At 29.7% G+C, this 6,347-nt stretch overlaps 1 pseudogene; it reads left to right on the top strand.

Moving 5' to 3' along the window:
* The first annotated feature begins 1,764 nt into the window (after window positions 1-1,764).
* Window positions 1,765-2,527, top strand: LOC113771002 (annotated as a pseudogene).
* The last annotated feature ends 3,820 nt before the right edge of the window (window positions 2,528-6,347 follow it).

Here is a 6,347-nt window from a genome sequence, read left to right as displayed (position 1 = left end):
ATTTTAGTGGTATTATTATATTTTGTTTGTCTTGGAAAAAATAAATAGTTAGAAGTATTGATATTGTACATACCATTGAAAATATTGATACTTTTGTCAAATCATTTCATATTTGGTCAAATCTTTATTTTCTTAAATATTAAATTTTCATCTTCTTTAATTAATTGTCCTTAAAACCATTCTTGTAATTTGAAAGAGATCGAATGTATCCTCATTTGTTGAAAATTCTCGGGAGTTTTTATATGAATTTATGAATACAATATTTTGTGAACTTTTATTTTGCTTTTAAAAGAGACCGAATGTATCCTCATTTGTTGAAAATTCTCTGGAGTTTTTATATGAATTTATGAATACAATATTTTGTGAACCTTTATTTTTGCTTTTAAAATAATGGTTTAAAGGACAATTAATTAAAGAAGATGAAAAATTAAATAAAAAAGAAAAACGGGAGATTGGGTTGGGTGGTAAGGTGAAAGATATTATAAGTAGGAATTCTTGGATTCAAAACCTCCCATTTATTAAAAAAGTAAAAAGAAAATATGCAAAAAATAAATTTGTTAAAAAAATTTCACAAATAAATTTTAATGTATGAGAAATATTATATTTTATGATATTATAATCACATGCAAAACACGTGACCTATTATGAGTATATATATGAGTCCATCTCTAAAAAGTTACTAAAAATCACGATATTTCTAAGTAATAGATACAAATATTAGAATTCCTAAAGTCAAGAGGTGAGCCATCTTTTTGCTTACGTCGTATATTGTTTAGTCTAAGATTTTCGTATGTAAAAAGTAGTTGGTTGGCTTATTATTCACTAATTTTCATCTACCATATTATGGGCAATTTGGTCTTTCAATGTTTGTGGTGCAATCAGTAGAGCTTGCTACTTGGCTTAGTACAGATATAGTTCTCTCTAATGTCTTTGTTTTACTTGAGCATAGGTTCTCGGAAAGTTGGATTGTTCTATTAATTTGTATTTGTTGTTAGATTGTGGTTTCTGGTTGGAATAGGGTCATGAAGAGACTCATATCTGCCATTTAGGGAATAGCCTATAGTTCAAGTTGCAAAGGGCCTTTAGTAACCATTCTTGGCTTTCTCATCTTTTCCTTTATCTGGAATACTTCTGAAACTCTCATCAATTCATAGTTGAGCTCCTTGTTGCCTATCTTGGAAATGGTAACTTTGTCATCTTGGCTGATCACGCTTTTGGCCCCTTCTAGGTTTCTCTCATGGAAATATGAAAATTTCTCAGTGGTGTCATCAACATTGCTACCTTTCCAGCTCTCTACATTGATTATCTGAAGAAAACCGCCCCATCTTTTCATCAAGCCTACCACTACTATTGGTTCTAATTGAAGTTTTATATTTTGTTTATTGTCTTCATAATTCAAATTAATTTAATTAAGGTTACAGTTGTTTTTCCTAATTGCCACAATTATTGCTATTATTGAAATTCAATAAATCTAATTCTTAGGGAGAAGGGTATTTTGGACAAATAGAAAACAAAGATCCAATCCTACTTAGTCTCTAATGCTTAACATTTTTTTCTTGTCATCAACCATTATTTTCTTTTAAATCAAAAGATATGACATAATGAATTTTAATCATCATAATAAATTAAAAACTAAAAAGAGTATAATATGAAACTTCCATCATAAAAAATAAGGGCATAATTAGAATAATAAAAATTAAGATCATAACAATAATTATACTTACACTCCAAAATACCAAGACTCATGGTACTTTTTTTATAATAATGATACAGGTTTATGTGGTTGGGTATATAGTAGTTGTTTTAGGCATAATCTCACTAGCATCATTTATATTAATATCATTGATAGCAACTCCACAAATCCATCCTCACAAATCAACTTAGGCCTAAAGAGTGGTGTAAAAGATTGGAATTTTGTTTTTGAATACACTATTTTGGAACCTCATTTTTTAGGAAGATGTTAGTACTATCACAGGTAAAGTTGATAAGTCACAAAAGATTTTTCCTCTAGCACTTCTGTGTGTTGTTATTTTGACTTGTTTAGACTATATTATACCCCTTGTAGCTATCAATGTGCCAATATTTGTTGAATAAAGTTCATGAGAAACTGGATACATGTCTTATGAGTTATGCAACACAAATGATTTCAGGTAAATGGTTGAAAATTTGGATTGAAATTGGAGCTGTTTTATTAGCAATTGGCTGAAACTTAGTTGAGCAGGTTGAAGGAACAACTGAGATTGGATTCTTGCTTAAATTTGTTAAAGTAATGTCAACATGGTTCAATACACCTTGGCTATTGATATTATTGTGAACTGCTTTTTCACTTGGTCTTTCGTATATGAGCTATACAGACATGATATCGTTAGCAAATTTCTTGCATAGGTTAGGGATGCTTTTGGAATTTCTATCTTTCCTTTGGTTGTGGAGAAAATTCCCACCATGCAGCGGCCTTATAAGTTCCGCTAATGTTGCTAGCTTTGGTGGTTATGTGCCTAATTATATTAGAATTTTTTGGTGTTTATAATGACTATAGTCACCAAGACTCTATGTTTGGAAATTATTTTGATGAATGTTTATGTGATTACTTGGTATTTGTTAATGAAGTTGTGCATGGCAAAGAAGTGGTTCAAATTTAGTGCTGAGGAAGAAATATAAGGACAAACATGTTGCTATCTTTTGAAAATTCTTGTCAATGTAATTATAGGAAAAACAAGTTAAAGACTTTTCTACTTGTGTCTATGGCAGCTTACCTCCATGAATTCATGGAGTGAGACACATGTTTCCAAAGATTTTATTACTCTTGTCATTCGTTCCATGTTTTGGAAAATTTCATAATTTGGCTGTCTTTTCTTGTATTACTTCGAGCATCACTAATTGCTACACTTAGAATTTATATAGCTGTTATTAAACTCTTATCCATGCAGCTTTATCTTCAGTAGTTTTGCACTTACACTTTACACTCCAAAGTGTCAAACTTTATTTATTACTCGCTCTCTAAATAGAGTTTTATTCCATAGGTATCAATTCCCGTGCAATGTACAGGCCTCTCCCATATTTTTAAATAGAAAAGTTTCTTAGTTGCATAAAATTCTTTTTTTTTTTTTGTATCAACTAGTCAAATGTCCATCAATGCATATTGTCTAACAATGCCTTATTTTTTGACTTCTGCTTTACACTATAATTTGGATTCAACCAATTCAAAGAAGTTTGTAATTCTATCAAACCTAATGATTACATATGGCTACTTACACTTGTGATTTTTCAAAAGAAAACTTTTAAAACTAAGCTACTTCATTTTTATATTGCAAACGTATGATAGAAAAAGAAAATTTGCTACATATTCACATATTAATTACATGTGTATACTATAAAATGTCAAGTTTCCTATGAGCTCTTCATATTAATTGATTATTGAGGAACGTCGTCATTAGAAACTTTTTTATCTTATTTCCATCTTCAGATAATGGTTAAAGAAACCTAATTTGTAGTTGTAACTTAAAATAGTGGAGAATATTTTAGGTTCAGAACTTAACAAAAGGAGATGAAACATGTATTTTTGGTACCTAGATGTCAAATTAAAGTCAAGAAGCAACCAAAAGGAAAAAGTTCTTGACAAAATTTCTAGACATATAATGAAGAAACAAGAGCACAAAAATAAAAATAAAAACAAAAAAAATAAAACACAACATAAAACAAGGGACACCTAAACTATGATCATTTATATCTTCTATAATCATGACATGGTTATTTCCTTTGCTGAAGTTATGTGTAAATAGTATCAGGTGTTTGATGCCAATTGTTATTGTGTGATTTTTATGGTGTGCAGGAAATGAGTCTAGGTATAATGGGAGTAATTTACGAGCATATTTTCAATTGACAAATTTCTTACATTGTTGGGGGTGGCTTCTTTTGTTAATAGTCTAGCAATTACAAGGAGATGAAGATACTTATCTATATTCTTTATTCAAGATTCGGCCTTCAAAGAAATTTAGAATGACGACTATTTTTGGGATTCCTCCATTGGTGGGTAAATTTAAAATCAATATAGATGTTAATGTGAGGTATTTTTATGCTTCTAGTGATGGTCTATTGCGTGATCATTATAGTAAACTTATCTTTGCTTTTTACAAGGAGTTTGGTAAAAATGTAATGTCCTTTTGGCAATGGGGAAAGCTCTTTTGTTTGGGTTGCAACTATATCAACAACATGGAATCAGAGAGATTGAGGTTGAGGTGTATTCACAAGTCTTGACCCATCCAATTTTATTTAAAATGTCTTCTAGCTGGCCGATTTGTAATGTGCAGAATTGGATTGTGCATTTGCTGTTTTAGATTTTCGGGAAAATTTGACATGTTTATAGAGAGGCAAAATTAGTAGTAGACTTTCTTGCTTAGCTTTTACTATTGGGTCAACATACTTTTTTGTCACTTTCAAGGTTACCACAACAATTCAGCTCTATTATTTGTTTTGATAGGATTATTTTACCACATATGAGGTCCTATTTTGTAAAGGAGTAGTACTCCTCTTTTAATCTTTTTGCATCTTGTCTTGTACTGGAGAAAAAGGTTTAGGCCTTCCTCATTCATGGTTTCTATTACCTCTTAATAAAATTAGGGTTGACATCTTTCCCCTATTCATGGGATTTGCCAAAACAAAAAATGGAATACCTAGCCTTAATGAGGTTTTTCTAGAATTACTTGTGATATATATATTTTAGGATTGTGTTGAGAAAGTGCATCCTCAAAGAGGATGAAAAATAGCTGCAAAAACTATTCAAACTTCAAGGATAGGGAGCCAATTTTTTGTCAATTTTGAGCCTAGGTTCATAGGCTCTAATATGTTTTTGAAGGTCTTGAAAAAAGCAAAATTTGATCCATCATGTCTCTGAAATTTGATAAAACATGAGTTACATAAATTTGATGCTTTAGTTAGAAGATAATAAAGTTCAAAGATCAAGTAACAATCACCTTAATTTCATTTCTTTCTAATTTTTTCTAAAAATTAGTCGCTGCCACATGCTACTCACGTGGCTAGATTTCCATAACAATTTGTCAAGAGTAGTCAATTGGACTAAATGTACATAGAAATTGAAACAACTAGTACTAGATTTGGTTTTGTTCAAACTTTACTGACTAAAACCATTGATACTTCAAACATTTGGCGTCAAAACTACAATTTCATGATGTGTAAATACTGTATGTATCAGCATTTTCTAATAGAAACTCCTAGAATAGAACATTATACTAAAAAGGAGACTTTAGAAATAAAATTAGCAACATTAAAAATGGATTGGCTTATTTTTCAAAAACAAGTTTTTCAAATACAATGCTACAATAATACACAAACAAAACAAGTCAAAAAACATCTCATCCATACAATATATTAAATATTTCAAAAAATATCTATAGTAAAAATTTTTCATATACACTACTATAGTAAAATATTTCAAAAATACTCCTAAAAACAGCTAATTCAAATGGAGCGGGAATTAGACATTTACAAGGTATAGGTAGATTTAGAGAAAAAAAGCTGAAAATAGAAAAAGCAGGATGAGAAAAAGAAAAATAGAAGATTCTTTCTGAAACATAGGTAGAAAAATTAAGTCTAGAAAACAAATACTTAGAAAGAGAAATTGAGAAATTAACTAATAATAAGGGAAAACAAATAGTAATAAGTGAATACAAGGAAATAAAAGGCAGAAATTAATACTAATATCTCAAAAACCAGGATTATACTTCTTTAATTAATGTAATTTACCAAAAAAAATTTGAGAGCAATATTATCATGAAAGAATTTGAAATAATTGATATTGAATGCACTAAATCTCATATCGATGTTTTCTTGTATCTGAAACCTATAAACATAAACTTAACTATAGTATCCATTGAATGGATAGAACTCTTATTTGATATGATTCTTATGTTCAAAATACTCTAATCTCTTTTAAAACATTTGATGGTCATTTGGGAGTAAATATTTCATTCTGCATAGGCTTGGGTAACCATCATCACCAATACAAAATTATTATTGGATAAAATTTTGTTCGTTCTATATTAGGTGGTATGTTTTACTTCTTACCACATTGACAGTTTTTTTTCAAATGGGTGTGTTTTAACACTACTAACTATTACATATCATAATTAGTATCAGCGTTGCCTATCAAGTGTGGTGAAACTGGTGTAATAAAATTTGGATTAGATAAAATTAGTAGCCTTGATCATAAAAATTTTAGTTTTCCAAAATGTAAGGCCCGAAAACAACTTAAGAGGGGGATGAATTGGGTAAATTATAAAGCTAATCAAGTTATGGGCACTTTTGGCTCAATATGAAATTTATCCTCTTTT

The sequence above is a fragment of the Coffea eugenioides genome, chromosome 1 (assembly GCF_003713205.1).
Source record: "Coffea eugenioides isolate CCC68of chromosome 1, Ceug_1.0, whole genome shotgun sequence".
Taxonomy (NCBI): Eukaryota; Viridiplantae; Streptophyta; class Magnoliopsida; order Gentianales; family Rubiaceae; genus Coffea; species Coffea eugenioides.
The sequence above is the reverse complement of the archived record's forward strand: the minus strand, read 5'-3'. Positions and strand labels throughout refer to the sequence as shown.